This window comes from Lycium ferocissimum, chromosome 12 (assembly GCF_029784015.1).
Source record: "Lycium ferocissimum isolate CSIRO_LF1 chromosome 12, AGI_CSIRO_Lferr_CH_V1, whole genome shotgun sequence".
Taxonomy (NCBI): Eukaryota; Viridiplantae; Streptophyta; class Magnoliopsida; order Solanales; family Solanaceae; genus Lycium; species Lycium ferocissimum.
Window position 1 is genome coordinate 53,441,577 of NC_081353.1, and position 25,201 is coordinate 53,466,777.

Here is a 25,201-nt window from a genome sequence, read left to right on the forward strand (position 1 = left end):
AAGATTCATCTAATCACATGTATTTGTCAACATAGTTAATTAAAGGAGCAAGAAAAAACTCACTTTCTTTTTGCATCCCATTTATAAAAAATAAATTTTCTACATAGCCATATATGACATAACTTTGTTCAAAGTTCAGTCTTCTCTTAAAACTATTATTTATATGCAAATTATTATATTCGGAAGCTTTATTTTACAAAGCATTATTTTCATTTAACGCTTTAGCAACATTTATAAGCCTTATTTTAAATATCATTTTCTTTTATGCAAATCATTTTACCTTCTACAAATCTATTTTAAATAAAAAGATTCGCATTCCCACTTAAAGCCTTAACAACATTTATAAATATTATTTTAAATAGCATTATTATATTTTCCTTTAAAATCTTAGCAACAGATACAAATCATTTTCTTAAAATTTAAATATTACATTTGCATCTATAGTCTTATTTAATTAACCTAAGTTTGGTCTGATAATCAGTAGTTAGCGGATTCTAAAGGATACTCTAACCCTTCCCTTTAGGATAATATGTATTCTTACCTAGAATCATATTCGTTAAGCATCATTAACGGAGGTTTAGTTAGCTTTACCTTAGTTAATATTTAGGTGCCCTAATTCACCTTAAAATCGCCAGTGGCGACTCCTTAAAATAAAGCAAAAATAGGAATCACCAATATGTTGTACCTAGTTTAACCCGTTTAAATGGGGTATAATAGTCATAATACAGGGGGACGTCCAAAACACAAATCGCACAGACACAATCGAGACAAGTAACTACCCACAACCCACATACGTGTGGCGCGACCTTTAAGAGTAATAACAGAATCATATGACGGGACAGGGCCCCGCCGTACCCCTGAATAGACATATATATATACATATATAACGAAGGCGTCTGTACCCAAAATATAGGCTCCGGAACAAGGGAGCGCTCCAAGATAGCTGAATGGAAATCCTAAGCTGGCGGATCACCAAAACGGGTATCCGTACCGCGGGCATGAAACGCGACCCCGAAGAAAGGGTCGGTCGCACGAAATATGTACCGAGTACGCAAAGCAAATACGAAGAAAGGATCAAGATCTAATGTAGAAGTAAAGTAAATGTAATATCCAGAATACCAAAATGCTTACTTATTAAAACACAAATCATGCATGGGGCTCGGGAATATGGTCGCCCTCCCGTCATTGGCGCCATAACACATCATACTCCGAAAGATTTCATATCTCCGTAACATCTCCGTAACACATCATAGCGCCATAACACATCATAACACCATAACACTAGAATATAGGCAGTACCCGGCCCTCTAGCGAGGGGCTCGGTGCACCGTAACACATCATACTCCGAAATATAGCATAGTGTGCACGATGACATAACCGGCCCGCCCGGGACTCGGCGAAAGATGTAACAACAGAATGCACGAGCAGAGTCGTGAGTAACCATATGCAGTTTAAAACATTTTCAAAGACTCAATAGAATAATCAAAACGAACCATCATTTTAAAACCAAGACAATAGTCATGCTAAGTTCTTTCAAAAAAGTCGTTAGAACCATACGAAGGAAAGTCTCGAGGACCACGGACAAGTATCAAACCAATCCGATCCCGCCTATGAAAGTTAGAGACATTACTCGTTATGGAATCTTCTACGAACGTATCGAAGCGATCCGAGCCCATCTATGAAAGTTAGAGACATTATTCAACACAAAACCCTTTAGGAACAAAACTTTTATGCAACGTTTACTATCCAATCACACATAAAAGACACAAAGACCATAGCTCGACTATATTAGGAATGCTAACCTCAAGAAGTGAATAAAAATCGTAGACATGCTCGGATCTTAAGAATAGAGTTACCCCGAGGCTCGTGTCATATCTTACTTACATCTAAGACATGCCAAAAGAAAGAAAGGGTAAGCTTTACATACCTCGTCCGCTTCCTAAGCTAATCCAAACTTAAGTCTCGGGCTTCCCAAGATCTACAACAACGTCGTTAGACACCAAACATTAGTCATAAGCACTTAGGAATCCAATTCTAAGCTAGCACTTTATTTACAGAAATTTGGGCAGCATTTCCCCTGTAAATTCAACAACCCCGAGAATTCAACTCGGCCAAATCATCAACAACAATACCAACAACCATACTAACAACATCAACAATTGATTCAAAACGCATTCTAACGTTAGTAACTCTTTTCTACATAATTCGACAACATTCCATTTACATTCAAATCAATCACATACAATCAAGCCAACGCCAATGTTCACACATTCAAGTACTAATCCGAAACCATTCAAACAAGATTCAAGAACACTTCAAGCAATCCGCACAACATTCAAAACAACCCAACCAATATACCACATAACCCGAACCCTCCAATTTCAATAGGAACAACAACAACACATTTCTTTCTTCCAAATTCATGAACTATACCAATAATCCACACGTTAACAACATCATTCTCATAAATTCAAGAAACTATATTAAAATCGCATTAGCTTCTAAAACAGCCCTCAAACAATTACAACTTCAACTTGAATCATTAAACTTTCATTATCATCATAGAATCCACAACAACAACAACCAAAAATACTAAATAAAATTAGTTCATCACTCCTACACAACACACCACCCACACGGCTTTACACCAACACACAACATTTGATGAATTTGATCCATTTGTACATACTACAACATACACAACCCATCCATAACATATGAAAAAGAAGATTAATCCTTACCTTTTCCACTCAACTTCTCAACTTGGCTAGGGTTGTAAATGGCACAAACGAGTGGTTTGATTGCTCCAACAACTACTCCACGTTAATTAGGACCTTCCAATTGGTTGAAAAGCTAGAAGAAAATATTTTTTGATCCATTTTTGTGGCACCATATTCGGCAAAACTTCTTGGCCGAATGGTTCTCCCTTTGTTTTCTCCATGTTTCTCCAAGCTTCTAAGGTATGAAAAATGATGAATTATGACTTGCTAGTCATCTAATATCCCCATATATAATTCATCCATGTGTACCATGCCCCACACATGGCTTGGATGAATTAAATTTGGCCAAGCCATGGGTGGGAGCCACCCATAAGCCACACGGCCAACTTGGCTTGGTTTCATGAAATAATAACTTTTCATAATTCACTTTTAACCCCAAATTTTCCTTAATATTCCCTACCAATAAAATCATAAGCAACTTATGCCTTAAAACTAAATCAGAGGTCAAAAGTCTCAACCTCGTATCCCGAAATAGTCTTATCCTTAACTTATCGTAATTAGCTCGGATTGTCCTAATGTACAAAATACGGGATATAATAATTTACTTCCACTATTTCGCGACTAATTGAGGCAAACGACAAAGCTCTAGCAGATATAGAGATGCTGAAGGTTGAAAATGCTCTGGTAAAGACTGAAAATGCAAATCTGAAAATAGAAGGACATGGTCCTAGTACAGTGCTAAGGCCGAGAATGCTGAGCTAAGAGAAGTCAATGCCATACTAAAGAGAAAGGTTGAGGAGCTCCAAGAAAAACTATTGGCTGCACATCACGTAGCAGATGCTAGAGTGGACATGCTGATTGCAGCTCTCAACTCCAACAAACCAGCCACCCATTGACTCTCTCTTCGCTAAACCAAGTTCTTGATCACCCTATTCCTGCTTTCCTTCTATTCCTAATCTTACTGTCTTTTCTTTTTTGGATTGTAATACTGACAATATTTTTGGGGACTTTATTATGTATGTTTATGCCTGTATTGACTGCTATGGCCCTATCAGTGGCAGATATCTCTGATCTCTGAATATGTTTCTCCTTAATCTATGTCTTGCTTTTGATACTCTCTGCTTGTCCTGTTAGTAATCTCTTTTCAATGATGCCAAAAGGGGGAAGATAAGTGAAGAAAAGATAAAATCGTTTCTGATAATGATGATAGAGTCCATTCTTCAGAGTCCATGATAAACTCCATGCTTCTGAGGATACTGAATAGTGTACACTGAGATTGTTGTGTCCACTACTGTTGTACCCTTAGGTGACCCTTCTGTTGACACCTAATTTTTGACTTCCCGCAATTTATTTTAAGAGCTCGGAGTCCTTGGACAATAAATAAAATCAGCCGTGCACCCTAAAGGGTCTAGGTAATTTTTTTGAAATTATTTGGGATAATATTTCACCCTTTTAAATTGATAAAGAAATCTCCAGGGTAATTTTAATTTTATTGCCAAAATTGGTTATATTTAAAGAATATTTTTATTGAAATTAATCAAAAGGGGCAAGAGAACCCTTTTTGGATAATTATTTGATTAATTAATTAAATCAAGGAAAATTAGATTAATGAGTAGTTTTATTCCATTTTTCATTGTCCGAGGCACTCTGAATAATTAAAAGAATTGGGCATTTTACCCTTTAAATCTTGATTCTGCGTGCGTTTGCGTAGTTGATTATGAGTCATGTTTTATTTTATTTTATTTATGAGTCATGTTTTAAATTATTTAAGTTCTAACGGACTAATAATTAGTTTTTCTTTATTTATTTATTAGTTTATTTTTTTCCCCGACCCTCTATGCATATATATATATACATGGTGCATATACATAGATGTATATATATAATGAGCCCAATGTTTAAAAAAAAGGGGTAAAGGACTAGGCCCAGTCCAACAAAGGACCAGGACCCAGTCCATTAAGGGATTAAAAGGGGGGGAGAGGGGGGGGGGAGTATATACTCTTCCCACCCGTCATTTTTCAAGACCCTAAGGGTCTGTGGGCAAAGAAAATAGAGAGGAGGCGGCTAGGGGTAAAACCCTAGCGCCGCCTCCTGTTCCACCACCTACCCGTCCCATTTTTTAGGTCCTGTCCCATTGTATGAGCGTATAACGTGGAGGAGAGGACGAAGCTTTAAAAGCTTCATCCTTCTCTCACCAGAAAAATGGCTAAATAGGCCCTTAGAGGTACAATCCCCTTCTTTTTTTATTTTTCTGGCATTATTATTGCGATTTAAGGCCTGTAGGCTGTTGATTTCATTTTTACACTTTAGATCTGGACCGTATGCTGAGTTTGTGAGTGAGACTTGCATAAATTTGCAACTCCCACATCGTTGGTTGTATTTCTAAGAGCATCCTGGGGTTTTTATAAGTAGAAAACCCCATTTGTTCGAAGAGGGGGGAAAGAAATGAAAAGGGCTGAAAATTATATTTTTTGCCTTAAGAGTTCCATAAGTCTAAAAATTTTAGTTTTAAAAACCTAAGGGTTTCAGTTTGCTTTCATTAGTTCTAAAGTTTGCTCTTTTATTTGTTTGTGTGGTGTCGTGGTGGCTTGAGTTTGGCATTGGAGCACAAAGGCCTCCAAAATCCATCGCTTGACCCCGGTTGCACTCACAAAAGGTAAATACCTTTTAGTTTGATACTTTAAATTTATGTTCTGTCATAGTTAGCAAGATTATGTGTGGTTTTATGATGAAGTTTAAGTTAGTGCTTCGGTTTAATGCTTTATGTTTAGATTTATGTCATGTTTAGTCAATAATATTATGTGTGGTTTAAGTTAGTATTTCTAGTTAATTGCCTTCATACTTAGACTCTGTTCATGTTGTGTTTAGTTAATAAGATTGTGTTGGTTCTATGATAAGTTTTAAGTTAGTGTTTTTTGTCCATTGTCTTCATACTTAGACTCTGCTTATGTCATGTTTAGTCAATAATATTATGTGTGGTTCAAGTTGGTATTTTTATCCATTGCCTTCATACTTAGACTCTATTCATATTGTGTTTAGTTAATAAGGTTGCTAGGGTTTTATGGTAAAGTTTAAGTAATTTCATTGCTTTTTATACTCAGATCCTGCTTGTGTTATGCTTCGGTGGTATGACTGTGTGGTTTGTGATAGGATTTAAGTTTGTGTATTAGCTTGTCATCTTTTTATCTTGATTCTGTCTACACTATACCTAGCTAAGATGTGTGTGTGTGGCTTAGGATAGATGTCTGAGTCAATATGCTGGTCCACTCCCTTTCTTTTTAGTTTATGTCCACACCATGCTTGGTCAATGTAATTGTTTGTGGTTTAGAACAAAGCTCAAACCTGATGTGCTTGTTGTGCTTCCCTTTTGATTCTGTCTGCATTGTGCTCACTTAAGGAGTTTCATGTGAGTTATAGGGTAGTTTCAAGTTGATAGGCTGTTTTGACTCAACTTTTTAGTTAAAACTTCTATTCTTGCTTTGTGACTAGTTGTTCCTTTTTTCTTTACATGTAATCTAGACTATAACATTAAGTTGATGAACTTGCTTCACTTAGACTCCAATTTGTCTTTCCTGCTTGCACCATTGGTTGTTCAGTTGTGACTAAAGGTATTTAAGTGTGACTTAGACTATGTTTCTAAGTTTGAGGAGTCTTATCTGAATTTGGATGTCCTTCTTTGTATTTTCTGTTCTATCATGATTGTCTAAACACTATCAAATCCCTGTTGTGAGGGTCTGGGATGTAGTCTAAGTTGATATGTTAGCCTGATAAAAGTCCTGTGTTTTGATCAGAGTCAAAAGAGGTCTGTTGAAACCCCAAGTGGGATAGTATCATGTGTCTCATATGATAAGGTTGGGTTATGAGGGGTTAGTTTGAAGTCACAAGCTCTTTTGAATGACCTGATTTGCTTTATGTCTTGTATTTGATCATTTGGGGGGTTGTCTTGGTCTGGAGATTAATTAAGAGAGGAGTCAAGGAGTCTGTTTGAAGTAAGTTGTCTAAAACTGTTGATTGTCTGCCCTATATGTCCTAGTGATCATGTGTTATTTGGGAGCTTGAAGTTTTGAACCTAGCTTGATAGTTAATGTCTTGTCATTGTTGAACCCAACCTGATTGTTGCTTGTCTCATGAGGTTATGTGTCTTGGGAAAGTTAAAGTCTTGTTATGTTGAATCCAACCTAATTATTGCTTGTCTTATATAGTTATGTGTCAAGGAAAAGTAAAAGCTTGTTATGTTGAACTTTAGTCTGGTTATTGTTGTCTTATCTGATCATGTACTTATTGAAAAGATTGAAAGTCTAAAAAGAATTGGACCTAGTCTGGTCATCACCTTGTCTTTTCTTGAATATATTATTTGTTTGAGAGTTGAAGCTTGTCATGTGCTGGACCAGGCCAGACCATGTCTTTCCTCTAATGGTATTTTGATTACAAAAAGTTGTTTCACTTTGCAATTTGTTTGGCCTAATTTCTGTTGTCTCACCCTAGTCTTACTTACTTGATAAAACTTAGGCATTTTAGGGTCACAATAATATATAACTGAAGCAAAGGTCTTAAAAGTGATCTTGGGGAGTGGAAGGGTATTAACTTGACTAAGGTACTTCACTTAACTCTGCTTCTTGTCTTGATTGTCCTGTTGTGGTAAGTGTGGGAATTTGTTACAACTGCTTCTGAGTAGCACATGTGGAGTGTGTAGTTGTGATGTGTTTGAGTCCAAAAGGTTTCAAATGTTGCTGTAATAAACTAGGTTTAGAGCAGTTATAAGATGGTCTATGTCTGATAAAAGGTGGGCAAATTATCTGGTCTAACAGGTTGAATAAGAGGTAATTGTTATGTTTGTTCTCACCTAGAAAATAAAAAATGTCTATTCTGATAAAAGGGACATAAAAGGGATTCAAAGGTTGGTAGTTTGGCAAAGAGTGTGTGCAGGTGTGTGTGGCCCATGGGTCATGTCTGTGTGCAGGAAAACCTTTTCTTTTATTGAGAACTTGTCATCTAGTTACAATAATAGGTAAGGATAAAGGATAAAAGAAGGAAGGATGATGGGATCTTTGTTACAAATCTTGCTTAACTTGTCCTTGTGTGGTCCCTTCTGGATACTATTGTGTCTCCCTTTGATGTTGAGAGAAAGACTTTTTGAACTACAGTGTGGTTTAGGACCAAGACCCTTTTATGATCTTAGTTTTAGTTTTTAGTTGTTAGGGAGACTAGCTTCTTTGTTATTTGCTATATGTTTATGATATGCCTGACTCCAGTACTCATAAGAGAATTTGGGTAATGAAATGTTGTCTTTTTTTTAAAAAAAATCTGGATATGGTCCTTACAAATCAGCTAGTTTGTTGTTGTCTGCTATGTGTCTATGAGGGGCTTGTTCCTAGTACTTACAACTAACTGTGGTCACAAAGAGTCTTTAAAGATGAACTATAGTTTCATGAGTCTGTCAAAGGAAGTTTTGACAGGGTTGGATGGTTGTGAATCTGCCTAGGACCTCTAGTGTTGTCACTGGATGATTAAGGTGAGGTCATAGGATGGGCGAAAGGGTTTTAGGAGAGGAAAATGTGAGCCTGGGCATGAACTGGAGGTAGCGAGCAGTGGGGCCCAGGATCCCTTTTTGCTGAAAGGAGACTCAGGAAAAGGAGATGGGGAGGTGATGACCCAACCCTATCCTGTTTTCCTTTCAGGGGCCTGAAACTTTTTCTTTCATCTCTTAGACCTTTCCCTTATGATCCTGGGACTCACAAAGGTCTCAGGTAGGGGAGAACAACCTAATCTTGTCTAATAGGAAAGGGGAAATACACCTAGAACCAAATAAGCTACTGTCAATACTTGCCAAGTCTGAGTGTTATGTGATTCCCACCTTGCTTTCTGAAAATCCCTTTTGTCTGAAAGGTTTGTAGGTTTTCTGAGCCTTATTTGTTTAAATTTGTTGTGCGTGTAAAGGGAAAATGGGAGGAGGCCGATGGTTGTGTTATGTGGGCCTGAGTTCACCTATGAGAAAACTGAGTGTCCACTTGGATTTGCCATTTACTTTCTTTGTTGGCCATATGCCTTTGTCCACTTTTCCTAACTGATGTCTGAGACTTTCCATTTGTTCTATTGGCTTAGACTTGTCCTCTATGGGGTGTTTGGTCTCTTTGTTTGCCACAACTGTGATCATTCTATAAATTCATTTCGTGCTTTTCTCTTCTTCCCCTTCTGTTCTTTGGGAAAAACCTTGGATTAGTCTAAAATATGTTGAAGGAATACTTTTAGGAATCAAAATTGTTAACAGACTGTTTAGTTGGCTTGTCCATTGAGATTTCCCTCCCTTTAATAAAGTTTTTTTCCAAAGATTATTAATCAAGGGTCCTTCTATATGTACCAGTTTGTGATGTGTTCAATTTAATAAAGAGGAATAAGTTTTAAAGGATGCCAGTTCTGAATGTGTATTCTAAAAGTTTTAAACATGGCCATGAGCCTTCGTCGTGAGGTCTTCCCTGTGTCCCTTTCGAGGATCTTTGTGCTTGTTTTTGGATTTAGTTGTGTGCAATCTTGAGCTTAATTGACATAGGGTGAATGCCATCACTTGAACTAGTATAGCCAGGTTTTGTTTCCTCTGGGCAGTGGCTTAGAACCTTAACAAATAAGTACGATAGGCTATCCGTGCGTGGAAATTTGGAATCGTTTTTAATTTATTTACGAGGAGTCGTAGACCAAATGATTGTCTGAAAAGAGACAAAGTTGTATTTGGCCACAAACCTTCCTATATTTTGCTTTAATATGGCTGAAGTGTTCCAGTTTATTCCTTCTGTTTCTAGGACTATCTTAACAAGTCTATGGTTTGATTGATCATTATCTATGCTCTCTCTAAAGTAGTTGTGTGCATTATCCTTGTCACATCCAGTCATGAAACTGAATTTCCCTCCCCCTTTTTTACTACTTCTAAACTGGCTGATTATCTAGTCATACTTAGGTCTTTGCTATTTGCTATGTTTGATGTGAATGTCTCCCTTTAGAGTATGGCACTTGGCTGTTGTTTGTTTATGAGTTTTGCTTGAAATCTGTTGTCACTCCCAAGTTCTATACTCTCTTTTCCTCTTGCTTGGGGTGCACTGGTTAAGGATAAACTATGGTAGTTCAGGGTCGTCCAGGCCTTCTTGGTGTTAGCCATGCCTGGGGTTCTTAGAAGCCCCTTGGAACTTAAGAGACATCAAGAATATAAGGCAAGGACTCAGTCCCCATGCCATTGCAAAATCTCCAACCAAGGCAAATCCATTCAAGGAGAAACGGGGTAAGTATAAAATAATATAAGTACTTTTCTTGTTTTTATATTATGTGTAGTTTTACTATTTTAGTGGTAAGTTCAGTGTTTATAAACTAACAGGGTCACTCGTGTCCAGCCAAAGCCTACCTATTGGGCCACAGGCCCAATAGGAAATTAATTCAAAAATCGAGTCCGCAAAGGCAAAGCAAATAGCAAGGCGCGCAGAAGGCCCAGCCATGGGTGAAAATGGTTAAACTAGGGGCTTGGTACGCCCCTAGTCTAATTCTATTTCATTTTATTTGCATTTTTTGTTTAAAGCTTTTGATGTACTTGTAATTTGTATCAGACTCATATTATAGTGGAAAACGATATGGTTAGAATTAGCCGTCTTAGGACAACGGTGCTTATACCATTTAGATGACTTTAGGTCCCCAACAAATTTCCAAAACCCCGAGCAAATTCAACAGTTTTTGAGGTTAAGTATAAAAATGAGATTTTGTGAAACTCTTTTTGTATAGAACTTGATGTTTTAAACTCCAAACGGGTCAAAGTGATTGTGGACAACAAAAGCATTTTAGAAACTTAATAAAATTACAAATCCCTTTTAACAAATTCGTCTTTCTTAAAGCTTGCACAAAAGGAGATTTTCTACAACCACTTGCAACAAAATTTTGGCCTCAGCCCACGAGTAATCCCTAATCAAAAACCAACTTGGTATTATTTTTAAATTCTAAGAAAAATGGACCAATTCCATGGTCAAGCTTTCTTTTAAAAAACTAACATGGACCAGAATTGGGTAAAAAGAAAATATTACAACTCTCTATTCTCTGAAAACTAAAACGGAACCAAAGTTTTTCCTGTGTTTGCAGTTTTGGGCAAGGAAAAGGCCATAAAAACGAGTATATACAGCCAAGATATACTTCTTTGAACCTATAAAAACGCTCTTTAACATAAAAACCAATTGTAATATAAAGTTCCAGGTAAGACTAAATGTACCAAAACGGATCGACATGAGCCAAAGTATGAGTATAACATAAATTTAACACTATAAAAATCAATAACTTCATCTTTCTCTTCGTTTATGAAAAAATAAAATATACTCCTTATATATAAAAGGAGACTATTTATACACGGATATTGTAAATCCAAAACTACGATACCCTGTATATAAGGGGGACATATTTAAACTCTTTTCCCAATGATATGCAATTTACAAAAAATATGACAGTTTCTTTAAATTCGGGGATAAACACAAAATAGACAATTCAGGCATATACTCATACTTTGGAATTCGAAGGTCAACCATATAGTACGGATCCTTAATACTGGGATGCCTAACACCTTCCCCAGGGATTCATCAGAAACCTTACCTAGAACTTTGAATTACGAAGGTTTTTAACAGTATTTGAATAATGTACCGACCCGTTTAGTCGTTATAGTCTTTTAGGTATTTTTGCCCTTTTCGAGCATTATTTAGCTTATTTTTGACCCGAGGGACCATTGGCACGCTTCCAGAGGTGTCTAGACTAGATTCGGCCAACTTTTGTGAAAAATAAGCTTAAAGTGAAAAAGTGTTGACCCAAAGTTAACACTGGGGTAAAAACGGAACCTTTTCAAAATTTCGTGAATTTCGAGAGATCCGGATGGTCATTTAGAACTTGTATATATCTTTTGTTTGGTTCCTAATGCACTCGGATGCATTTTGGGACTTGGGTTGGGAAATTAGAATTAAGGCATCGGGAGTTGACTCGATCAACAAGACCTCCGTTGGGAATTCCGAGGCCACAAGCGCGTTCGCAGCATGTTTTTATGTGTGTCTATGTGTATGGTATATGAGCAGATGGCCTCAAGAATTAGTCAAAAAATCGGATTGAATTGTGAAACTTGGGGAGTTTTTTGGTGTCTGGTGCCACGAGCGCGTTTGCAGCGTGTTTTTAGTCATCCATGAGCGCGTTCGCAGCGTGTTTTTAGTATCGTTCTTCATGTTTTCTAATCTAGATTTCGAATATGCCTAGACTACTTTGCTTCTGAGGCTCAGCGGAAGGGGAAGGCGATAGAGTGATTTGTTGGTATTGCTGTTTGGCCATCCAGGTAGGTTATGACTTACCCTTGTGAGACTTCGCATAGCGAAGCATATATTTAGGTTATATATTGTCGAAGAAAGCATGTGAACCTTCGAATATGAAGTTGGGATGGATATTGCCTTAGGTTAGGCCCTGTTGTGTGTTTAGGGATAGCCACCCCGTTATATTGTGATTTGATTGTTCTATTGTGTTGGCTTGATGCCATAAGTTTTTGATAGATATTGGATTCTGTTTTATCATCTTGATTACGATATATTATTGGCGTACCCACTGTTGGTACTTGTGATTCAGTTATATTGTTGGCGTACCCACTGTTGGTACTTGTGATTCGAATATATTCTTGGCATACCTATTGTTGGTACTTGTGACATTGAGCATGATTATTGATATTGATACATACATTGCACGCACTCTCATTTTCATGATACCTTTGTTGGGATACTAATGATACTTGATAAAACACTGTGATGAGCTGGGCTCGATTTTTACTTGAGTGACGTAAGAAGGCCAATATCCGATGTTAGTTCCGGAATCATTGATTGAGTGAGTGCATGGACTCCGCGGGTCCCCAGAGTGGTGTCGGTGAGAATCCCCAGTGGGCAAAGATCCAAGGTCCCGTCTGTCTGTTGGGCAAAGATCCAGGACGGGTGGCACTTAGACTTCGCGAGTCACACTGGGTTGTGCTACCGAGATGTCGATATTTTCGTTCAGAGTACATGTGTACACAGCATTTGCATGGCATTGCATTGCATTCATACATTATTGCATTGCATTGCACTATGGCTTACTTTGAGGTGTTTGGGTGTTGTACATGTGATGTTGGATTCAGACTTGATATATTCAGACTTGGCACATTTGGGATTAGATGCTCTACCTATGCGATGACGTGTACTTGGATTCGATTACATTTGATTCATACTTGTTGGTTTGTCTGCTTATCTGCTTTATTATCTGAATTGTGTTAGCTATGCTTAGTTGGCCGATGATGCCTACCAAGATCGTTGTTTTATCGGCCGCACTTGCATTTCTTTATGAATGCGAGTATCGAGTTAGATACGCTAAGTACACGTGGCTGATAGTCTCTTCAGATTTATCTTCGAGTTTCAAGGGTGAGCATGGACGTTCGCTGCCTTGAAGACTTCTCTATCATTATGTCCTATTTCTATTCAGAGACATAGACACTTTATGTATTATTATCATTATGTCCTATTTCTATTCAGAGACATAGACACTTTATGTATTATTATCCTAGACTTGTATTATTTCCCCTTTAGTTGCTCTTGTATTATTCAGACTAGACCCCGGCGGTATTATTATTATTTCGCACTTTTTATATATATATATATATATATATATATATATATATATATATATATATCGTGAGACTTGCGTATTTATTCTATTCTGTTGCGTGAGTTAATTATTGATGTCTTTATTTATCTTTGGGTTAAGGGTTCGCTTACCGAGGTGGGAAAGGTAAGTGCCCGCACGGCTTATGCCAAAATGGGTCGTGACAAATAAACCCTTCGAAACTGATTTTTTCTAATTTCCTAAAAATTAGGTGGCGACTCTTTTTAAAAACAAAGTCCGAAAGAGCACCAACGAGTTCGTAGTAGCCTTTACGCCTTAACTGCCGCGTGAAAAGCGAACCGTTACACCTTCCCATGAAAAGGCTTCTGGTAACCCAAATCCCTCTCAAGAAATCAATTCTGATGATAACAGTGAAGATAACTGATGTTTCTTTGTGTTTAAGTGGCGGCTAAACTGCTAATTGTTCTTAAAAGTAAAAATGGTCACATGCTGTTAAAGGGGAACCTGGTCTCAAGATGGAAGATTGATTGATATAGTTGATTATTCTCTTTCATGGAATCGGTTTGAACCTGGCTCCAATTGAGCCTGGAAGACATTGCCAACATGAAGCTGAAGGGTCTAATCCCATGTTCTTCAAGTGTTGATAAAAGATGAAGAATGTTGACCTGCTCTCATTGCTCAACAAGTTGCTGAAGCTGACTATGCAAGGGTACCTGGTCCTCAGGGGGAATATCTTGCATAAGTTTGTCATCATCAAAAAGGGGGAAATTGATGAGTTTCGACATTTCATAGTTTTAATGTTATGACAAACATGCCAAGGACTGTGTCCTTCATCAGTCCCCAGACAAGACGACCATGATAGGCCGAAAAGTAAAAGCGTCTGTTTTTGATCGGGAACCACAACGGAACAAGATGTTTGCATTATTAGGCAAAGAGCAAAGGACTAAAGCAACATCCCTTTCATGGTCACATATTCCTCACATGCTCATTTCCTGACCTCATATATATACAACATGTTGGGATTATTTAACCTAACACTTGCAAAATCTAAAAAGCTATATTTCTCTCAAGTGTGGCGGCTACCTTTCTCAAGGTGCCCACAAGAACAAGATCTCAACAATCAGAGGGAGTTTTTCCTGCCACTGAAGATGTCCAAGTCTCTAGGATAGTTAAGTCTTGTTCCACGTTCTTAATTTGTATTCCTACACTGCTTGTGAAGAAGCATCATAGTAGGACATATTTCAATCTTTGTAACTTTGTTTTCTTGGCTAGAGTTAGCTAAGTATCAGTTGAGTCGTTGGCTAGAGGTAGTCAAGACTTGGAGCTTTGCGATAGAGTTTTTGTAAAGGCACTTGCAATGTGTGTATTGTGAGGGTTAGGGATTAAGAGTTTAATTCCTAGGTTGCAATAGGTAGTAATATGAAGTTGCTTAGTTTAGTAAAGTTGGAAATCCTACTGGGATAGGTCGTGATTTTTAATCCCTTGAGCAAGGAGTTTTCCATGTAAATATCTTGCCTTATTTACTTTCCATAATTATCCGTGAAAACGAGTTCGGGGACCGTGTCCCCTAGGCTTTTGGCAAACGTTCAGGTTGTGAACTAGCAAACTGTGAACCCATAGGTTCTATCACTAGCAAATAAATAGGGTAGAAGTAGTTGGTTGCTTAAGCTTTTAAAGTGGACGGAAAAGAGTTGTTGCAGTAAGAAACTAACACTAGTAGTTTGAGAATGCAGAAATATCTGATTAGGAAACAGAAGCATATTATGGTGATCATCCAACAAGAAAGTGCTATTGTTTTCATCATTATCCAAGTATGAGGTATGATTTGGTAGTTCAACACTTCAATTTTTTCGGGGCAAGTCAATAGAACCATTGCATTTTGTCTTTGGATTTGAACTCAAGTATTTTGATTTGTACTCTGAGATATTTGTGTGGTATATGGAATGTTAGAAAAATATTTCAAGAAACATCTTTGTGAATTGTTGGGGGATGGAAATAACCTGTGGTGAGACGCTTCTTCTGGCCACCTGAAATTCCTCGTATCATTTCATATCCAACAATGGTGTCTCGACACACATCAAGTCCCAAAATCTGCAACATGTTTCTTAAATTAGATAGCACAAATCCAGCTGCAACTTAAATAAAGTTCATCTTCCGCTCTATTTAAAAACTTTTAGGAGAAGTTTCTTCTATGAATTTTTTTTTTTGTAAGTTGACGATTCTCTAATATTAGAGATTTTCTAAATCTTGTGCTTCTCCTTACACTATCATACAAGTCTGTATTCTCTAAGTAGATTAACAAAGAAAATTTCAACAAATGAACATAATGCAAATCTACAACAACTAAACGTTAATCTCGAATAGTTAGTATGGCCTATATAGATCATTTGCATTCGTGATTTGTTATCAGCAAAATCCAAATTGATTCATGAAATAGTGTTGATTTTTTAATAACTTATCCTCCATGTTATGCTAGGTCTACATCGTCTAATTTTAATGCCTTCAATCATCATAGTATTTCACTTAGAGAATCACTCACTCACCCTGAGCGTGTAGTCAGTAATGAGTCTGCTTTTGACTCCCTCCAAAGCTGTTGCCTAAAGTTCAACAAGAAAATTAATCAAAAAAATTATAAAAGATAGTATTCGATTGTAACATTCAAGCCGGGGGAGTGGTGAGGAAGTTTTGAAAAAAGAAAAATGAGTTTCGAAAGAACATGACAATCTTCATGAAAAGATCGATTTCAGCCTCTGGGAAAACTCCAGTTTCTCTTTCCCTCCTAGCAAGTTCCTCCAGAAGTTCTAGATAATATGTATGAATAATAGAGTCAATTTTTTAATTGAAATGAATAAAACTGAAAAGTAACATATCTGAAGCCAATCCCTTGGCTTCTAGCAGAGAAATCCAAGATCTCTTTCACAGTCATTTCTCCTACATGAATGTCATTTGTCTAATATATGCTGATGTTTTCTGGGGTACAAATTCCTCAAGATCATAGCCATTGTGAGTGAATTCTCCTCTAACCTGTCCCGTAACATAAATAGTTTACTTGTTTAATTAAATTACAATACATTATGCAGAATTAGTATAAGCATTGCTCTCAAGTAACTGACCTTTAAGCTATAGTCTAATTTTCTAGCCAACGCCAACAAAAGGGTTGTCTTCCCAGAAGAAGGTGGGCATAATAGAAGGGTCATCCTGTGGATCAATGAAGATTCAAGAGTTAAAGTCAGTGGTTCATACTAGTTAAAGTCAGTGGTTCATACTTCATACTAGTAGGTACGGGTTCAACATGTATATACATTATCCCCTGCATATATATCTACTCCCTTCGTCTCAGTTCCAAAAAGAATGTCACCTTTCAATAATTAGAAATAAGTTAACTTTAAAATTCCCCTTTTACCTTAAAGAAATGATTTATAGCCACACAAATTTCTAAAGTTTGTTTTAGGCCACAAATTTCAAAAGTCCTCATTTCTTTCTTAAACTTTGTGTCTAGTCAAACGGTGCCACATAAATTAGGATGGAGGGAGTATTATGTATAGGTGTTGTATATATCTAAGATAGAATGAACCTTTTGAACAAAGATTTAATCCATATGTCAATGTTGGATATTTTACCAATTTGACAAAGCTGCATGCCTTTTTCTTATATTGAAGATTAATAAAGTAGATCATATCCACAAGTGAATACTGTAGTTTCGTTTTGGAGGTGAAATTTTGAAGTACAAATGACTAGAAGTAGTGTTACATCTCATGACTAATTAATACATTACCTAGAAGGTTTGATAATCCCAGAAGCATGTTTAAGTATGGCGAGTTTGGTTTTCTCGGCCATCCTAATCCTTAAACAACTCAGAGCTGACTCAGCAATGTTTCTGGCTGCATTCAGTAGTGTCGGAAGAGCTCTGTCCCCGATATAGCAATCTGCCTCTATGGTTAATTGCTCGAATCGAACTTCTACTGTAGGAAGTCCAATCCCTAATCTACAATCACAAAGTAATCATAATCAAAATTTACAAAGGTAAACCCGAATATATAACTCTGGTTTTGTCCTTTTTTGTAGTCCTTTCTTTTTACGTTTGATACATTTTATTTAGACAGATCCTACAAATAAATTGCTGATGATATTATTCATGGAGTCGTCGCTAAATTATGTGATCTATCTCATCTAAAAGCTTAACTGCTAGAGAGAGCACACTTTCAAACTATGTTGCTCAGACTCTTTAAAAATGTTGCATGTTGCGTGTCGGATCCTGCAAAAATAGTTCTTTTTTAGAGGATCCGACACCGGTGCTAAAATATTTTTAGAGAGTTCGAGCAACACGAGAGCATGATTCTTTTTTAAATTTATGCATGACTAGAAACTGCTGTGGACACAAGTATGTTATACCTGTCGATCTGATTTCAGAACTTCCTCAAGAACTTTTCATTGTCTTCCTCGGCAACCTTGAAATGCTTATCAATAAATTCTTGTCGCTCATGCATACCAAGCTTCCGAACATCAACTTCCCTGTGGATTACCTTGTGTTAATTCTCATTCTCCACATAAGTTTTAAAGACTGTCTTTCTTAAACGATTGTAATTGGGTAATTTCTCCAGAGCAGCCCACTTAAGAGCTTCTTCATCTTCCTCAACACTAATGCTTATCCTCATGCTTCCAATTGGAGTACTAAACACTTTCCATACTCCAACTCATCCTTCTGCCCAAACTCCTACTCACTTTCCTTATTTTACTTTCATTCTCTTTTTCTGCCTTCATCTTTTTTTTAAAAGAAATTTCTGCACATGTATATCTTTAGTAGTAATAATTTTTTTTTTCTGTTCTTGAATCTAAAGTGCAAGAGATACAAAGAAAATGTGTTACAAAAAGGAGACACAAATAGATGACACTAACTTGTTTGGGATTGAGACGTAAAACTTGGTGTGGATCAGTTGGTAACAGACGCTTCAATGAATGTTTTTAACAGGTTATATAACCCACAATGAGCATGTAGTTTTTATGACAAGGATTGACTACATACATAACATTAAATAGGCTCAAATTACTTATTAGAATAGTAGCGGACCAATTACCATATGACTGGGAGATGAGGGAGGTGCCTAGCAAGGGTCAACACTATCCAAAAAGCATCAATATGTGCATCCACGAAGAGATGCAGCACCCCGACAAAAGAGACATAAATACGTTGAAACAAAGGTGATTTTTTTTCCAGCGTCACCACTGCTCGGTAGTCAGCGTCACAGCCAACTTCAACCTTCACACACACATACAAATTTGACACTTAGATTCAATTTCGGGTTAGCACACAATGAAAGAGACACACACGTTTACATCCCAAGCTTTTATTATCTCTCAGATATTACAAAGGACTCACGAATTTGGAGGCTTACAAACTGATTCATGCCTTAGCCAAATTCAGACTACATAAAGAAACTTGCCAGGGGCAGTTACAAGGGGAGGGGCGTGCTTGGCATGTGCCGGCAGTTATATTAGGTGCATTATACAGATTCTAAGGGAGCACTTCGCCCATGTGGGAAAAGCCTTCGGAAATTGGCCTCAACCGTTGCATATGCCGCGGACACTGCGTAACCATAACATGTGTCGCGCGCATGCTTCGCCCATGTGTTGTGCGCATGCCTTCTGCGCATATGCCATGCGCGTGCCTAGCCCGAATTCTGCCTCATGGCTTCGCCCAACACTTAGAATATTTTTCACCAAATGCCATGCCAATTCCTTGCCTTGCCCACCTGCCTAGGCCCCATGCAGCCCATACCAACACCCATGTCTGTCTGAGCCGACCCACTACCTGCACACATGCCCGCCTGGTACTATGCGTGTGTTCGTGCCATTGACATTCGTCAAGCTGCCTTGCCAACACCCAAACACCTTGACTTAGCTGCACACCATGCTATAGGCTTGCAACCCCGCACATTGCTTTCAACACCCACATAAGCCCATGTGAAGGGGCAGTGTACAAGCCCTTGACACTGCCCACACATGCGTCTAAGTCCGAACTTAGGGGTCTAACAAACCACTCCCACCAGTTGAACTCAATATCCCCGTCGAGGTTGTCTTAAGGTAGTCCTCCAATTGCTTGTCGAACTGACATAATGACCTTGTCTTCTCCCAAGTAGCATCAGCTTCTTGTTTACCCTTCCAATGAATCAAAAATTATGTCCGTTTATTCTTCTTGCCCATGCCAAGTACCCGGTGATCCAATAGTTTCTCAATTTTGGCTTCAAACTGTGTGCGCACCACAGCCGCTCCCTCTTTGCTTTGTTTCTGCCCGGATCCTCAACATTTTCATAATAAGGCTTAAGAAAACTCACATGGAAGATCGGATGCAACTTCAACCTTTCAGGTAGCTTTACCCACCTTTTGAACCACTTCAGACGGTCCATTATACTTAGGAATCAAACCCCGCTGCCTGCTCTTACTTGTAATCCGTTTCCATATTTGACGAGTAAGCTTCAACAACACTTTATCACCAACATTGAATTCCAGTGATCTTCTATGCTGATTTGCATACTTTTTCATCCGTTTTTGGGCCTTGCGCAAGCTGTCCTGCGCTTTTGCAAGCATCTCATACTTATCCCTAGCGTAACGATATGCAGCAGAGCACTTGCCCCGAGTCTTCTGCTTAGCAACATCCAGTGGAGTCATAGGCTGTCCGCCTAGAACCAGCTCAAACAGACTCATCTCTATTGCTGACGACTTATGCAAATTATAGCAAAATTGTGCAGTATCCAATAAGTCTACCCAATTTCGTTGACTTGCCGTCATATAATGCCTCAGATATTCCTCCAATAAGTGATTTATTCTTTTGGTTTGCCCATCAGTTTGAGAATGGTTCGCCATAGAGAATTTCAGATCAGTCCCTATGATGTTAAACTATGTAGTCCAGAACCGACCCGTGAACTGTGTATCCCTATCACTGATAGTATCATCTGGCACTCCAAAGAACTTAACCACATTTTTGTAAAATAAATCTGCAGCAGCATCAGACGAACAAACACTAGGGCAACAATAAAGAAAACATATTTTGAGAACCTGTCCCCCACCACCATGATTGATGCCATACCGTTTACCTTCGAAACGCACTAATGAAGTCCATCGAAATAGACATCCAAGGCTTTTCAGGAATAGGAAGAGGCTGCAGCAAGCTCGCTTCCTTTTTGCACTCAGTTTTATCTAGTTGCCAAACCAGACAAGTCTTCACATAAGCTTCTATATCATCTTCCATTTTCGGCCAGAAATACACCTTAGACAGTAAAGCCAACATTCGTTCAACACGCGGATATCCATCCCAAGTAGTGTGATGCTCCTCTTTCACCAGTTCTTTACGCAATCCACCACCTTGATGTACCATGATTCCCCCCCCCCCCCCCCTCCCCTTTCGAAATGGAGTAGAACACCCTCGATCCAATACCTCCACATTGTCCCATCTTTAACTTGACTCATTAACTTAGTGTATAATGAGTCATTTACAGCACAAAGTCTAGTTTTTTCAGTAAAATCAGATTCCAACCTAGAAATTGAACACATAGCAGCAAATATCTCTTTTCTACTCAAGACGTCCACAGCCTAATTGTGCTTTCTCAGCTTATGCTCCCACACAAAGTCATATTCTGCCAAGAATTCTTGCAAACTGGCCTGCTTGGGACTTAGTTTGCGTTGCATTTTGAAGTAAGTATTAGTTAACATTATTCGTCCGCACCACAAACTTCATCCCTAGAAGATATACACGCCATGTCTGCAAACAATGTACCACATGAACCATATCCTTTTTACGAGTAGGGTATCTCTGTTCTGCATCGTTCAACTTTCTGCTTTCAAAGGCCACGGGGTGACCTTCCTGCACCAATACACCTCCAACAGCCTTGTCAGAAGCATCAGTATGCACTTCAATTGGCAGCTCAAAATCAGGAAGCCTTAGAATAGGTTCTGATGCAATAACCTCCTTTAATAAATTGAATGCACCATCACATTTTTCAGACCACGCCCACACCACATTATTTTTCTGCAAATCAGTCAAAACAGCAGCCTTCTTTGAGTAACCCGCAATGAACTTGCGATAATAGTTTGCCAACCCAAGGAATGACCTCAAGTCCTTCACACTGCGCGGCGCCTGCCAATCAACAATAGCCTGCACCTTCTTTGGGTTCATCCTCACTTGGTTCAGACTGACCAAGTGCCCAAGGAATTTTATTTCCTGTTGAGCGAACTCGCATTTCTCCATCTTCACATAGAGCTTGTACTCTCGCAACCGAGACATCACCATGCTCAAGTGTTTAATATGTTCATCCAAAGAGCAGCTATATATTACAATGTCATCTAAGTACACTACTACAAAGTCATCTAGGTACTCAAATAAAATGTCATACCCAGTCTCCACTGGGACGGACTACATTCTACATACATACTATAGTCATCTACTGTAAACATTTAATCGTCTACATCTCGTAGTAGACTTGTAAATCTCTTAACATGAACTGTAAGATGTTTTATCCATATGATCAGAATACCAAACCGGTACATGACTGAACCCAACCACAGACTTTTATGAAACCTCTAAGAACCTCTGACTGACATAACCTAGTCCGGACAGGGCCCCGACCTACACATAATCTCTATACATATAAGTACAAGACCTAAATCAACTCTAGGAAGAAGTGGCGCTTACACCATCTCGTTGAACATCTGTACAATCTAGAATGCACGCCGTTAGTACGCAGATATCGAACACTGCAATGTGAAACATAAACAAATGCAGTGCCCCCGGCCAAGGGAATTCAGTACCGAAAGATTATACCGAGTACGAAAGTCATACATAAATTGTATACAATAAAACTGAAGCCGAGAAAGAGTAACTGAAAGATAATCAAACTAAATCGTAACGGATGACTCTGTAAACCAAATCATAACGGATGACTCTGTAACTCTCTATGGGGACTTATCATAAATCTTATTGTACTTCTGTCTTCCTGAATCTTTTGTTGTCTTTCTGGTGATATCTTTTGGGTCTCTATGTGGAGCGATGTTCTGGAATCATTCACTATAGTACTTGGGATCATTATTCATTAGATTTTTTCTTTCAGGACTTCCTGTCTTTCTTTACGTTCTGTAAACTTGTAAGCTATTCCTGGCTAAAGAGATGCAACATGTGATATCAATGCAATGATTTATATATGAAATGCTCGTGATGGTAACTATGTGTTTCACAGACTGTCCATAGGACCCATCGATATATACATAGCCCCGAAGGCAACATGAATGGTCCGAAGACAGTGCATAGCCCGAAAGACAAATGTAAAGGATTATGAATGCATACTATGCGATGCAATGCAATGGTCATATGTCTAACTTAGCACACACACGTTAGTGGTCTTTCTACCTAGTCGTGATCCATGGGGGATTCACAATGCCCATATATCTTGTTGCGGCATGCAACCGATCCAAATATGTATATATATGTTGCGGCGTGCAACCCGATCCAAATATGTATATATGTTGTGGCGTGCAACCCAATCCATAATATATAGGTTCGAATGAATGCATGTGTGCAACAATATCAAGATTCATAACAATCACATGAGTATCAGTCAACAACAATAGGTTGAAGATTTCCTCCACATTTTAAGAATTCAAAAGGATAATATTACAAGTAGCAAGTATAATCTTTTTAGTGGTAACTAGAGAGGACGTAATCAAGTATATAAAATACTATAATGACACTGAGATGTGATAACTAAACAGTGGATAAGGACGGCTTTATCACTTCAAGTGTCCGCGTCACCCCTTCTAATCTCTCTTTTGATAAGAATATATATATGTATATATACACACCGACCTCAGATTTGCTAAATTTATGTTTTTCTTTATGGCTTCACCGAAATGTGCATCCAGGTAGCTAGATTATTGGTGCCCAAAGAATATGAAAAGATGGTGAAAAGATCACTGACAAACAACACACTTGCAAATGCAATAGTATATATTGAGAAATACCCCGCTCAATTTTCAGTATTGTTAGGATGATGTACTCCCTCTGTCCCAAAATTGTGTACGTACACGACACAACCCTTCTTCGACTTGTGAAACCGATAACACAGAATTGACATGCTCTTATAGTTTTTAGACTTTACAACTTATGCATACGAAACAATAAATTGGAAGTCGTGCCGTAGTGGCGCGACAAGAAATAGCCTTACATATCTTGATTTAAGCTTTGAATACTACGACGAGTCAATCCCTCCGATAAACGTTTAACCTTATATGCTCATACGAGCTCGTAGAAAATTGTATACGAAGCATTGCACTTGGGTTGAAGAGGGAGAAAACATACATCACTTAAATCTCTATCTCTGTATAATAGATAGTATATCTATTTTCATAAAGACCTATTCAGTACCACCACAAAAATGGAATAACGAACTGAAAACTCAATGCGGAAAAGATTGAAAACAAGAAAAATATATTTGCCTTTAGGAATGGTACTAATAGTCAAACTAGTTAGGAAGAGTATAATATATAACTTTTTTTTGTGAATTGAACAAACTTTTGAGAAGGTAACCATTTTATTCTGTACGTGAATTAAAAAAAAGTTGAAAAACATAGAATTTTCATATACACATCGAATGACTATAATAATATAACTAAAGATGAATCATTAAATTAAACTCTCGGGCTTGCCAATTGCTTGACACCACTACTAATAGGTGTCAGCAACATAGACATTAAATGAAGGCTCATCTGGTAATATAATAATTAAATTAATGATAAACTATTCAAAGTCTTATCTTCTTATAATATAATATTAATAAATCACAAAATAACTTATAAATTATAAACACACACTAATATTTCATAAAAATTATGACATCTAAAAAATATAGTTTATCAAATGCTAATTTTTTAAAATTAATATCAAGAGTACAAATTTTTTGTACTATTTATTCTCAAAACGGGAAAAGATATTTTTCTTATAAGAAAGTAATTTCTATTCTTATAATAAATAAAATCCCATTTATAAACTACCTCATATCATGTATATGATTTAAATCATATCCAAAAAGTAGTAGCAATTATAGCTATAAAAAAATCATATTTATCAATTTTTCACAAAAAGGTTTCACTGAAAAGAAAATACAATATCAAGGCTATATATAATCGTTTCAAAATTCATCAAACTTATGGGGTCTTACATCTATAACCTCATGTACGACGTTAATCCTCTGAATCCGTATTGATCAACTCGTGATGCATCTTAACGTAAACGTACGGGATGTTACATAAAATATTGTTCATCAAATTACAGAAAGTAGTCGTGGCATTAGTCAGCCCAAACAACATTACAAGAAACTCATATGAGCCATATCTAGTGACACACAGAGTTTTTGACTCATCACCCTCCACTATCCTTACTTGCCAATAACCAGACCTGAGATCTAGTTTAGTGAACCAGCTTGCCTTGCATAATCTGTCCATGAGATCCTGCACTAATGGGACATGATACTTGTTCTTCACATCTACTTTGTTCAGCGCATGGTAGTCTGCACACATTCTCATTAACCCATCCTGTTTCTTTTGAAATAAATAGGTGCACCATCAGGAGCCTTTGACGGCTGAATCAGTCCCGCTTCCAGCAAATCATTCAATTGTTTCTGCAACTCAGCCAACTCCATAGGAGCCATACGATAAGGAGCTTGTGTAGGGGCAACATAAACCAGCAGCAACTCAATCCTATGATCAATATCCCTCCTTGGTGGCAACCTTTTAGGGAGTTCAGGCGGCATAACATCCTTAAACTCTCCCAACAGTTGTTCCACACAATCAGGCACTTCCAC

The 25,201-nt window shown here is 37.8% G+C and overlaps 1 pseudogene; it reads right to left on the reverse strand.

The window, feature by feature from the left end:
- LOC132039444 (ABC transporter G family member 35-like) overlaps positions 1-18,010 on the reverse strand; it is a 45,600-nt pseudogene extending 27,590 nt beyond the window's left edge.
- Between the last annotated feature and the right edge of the window lie 7,191 nt (positions 18,011-25,201).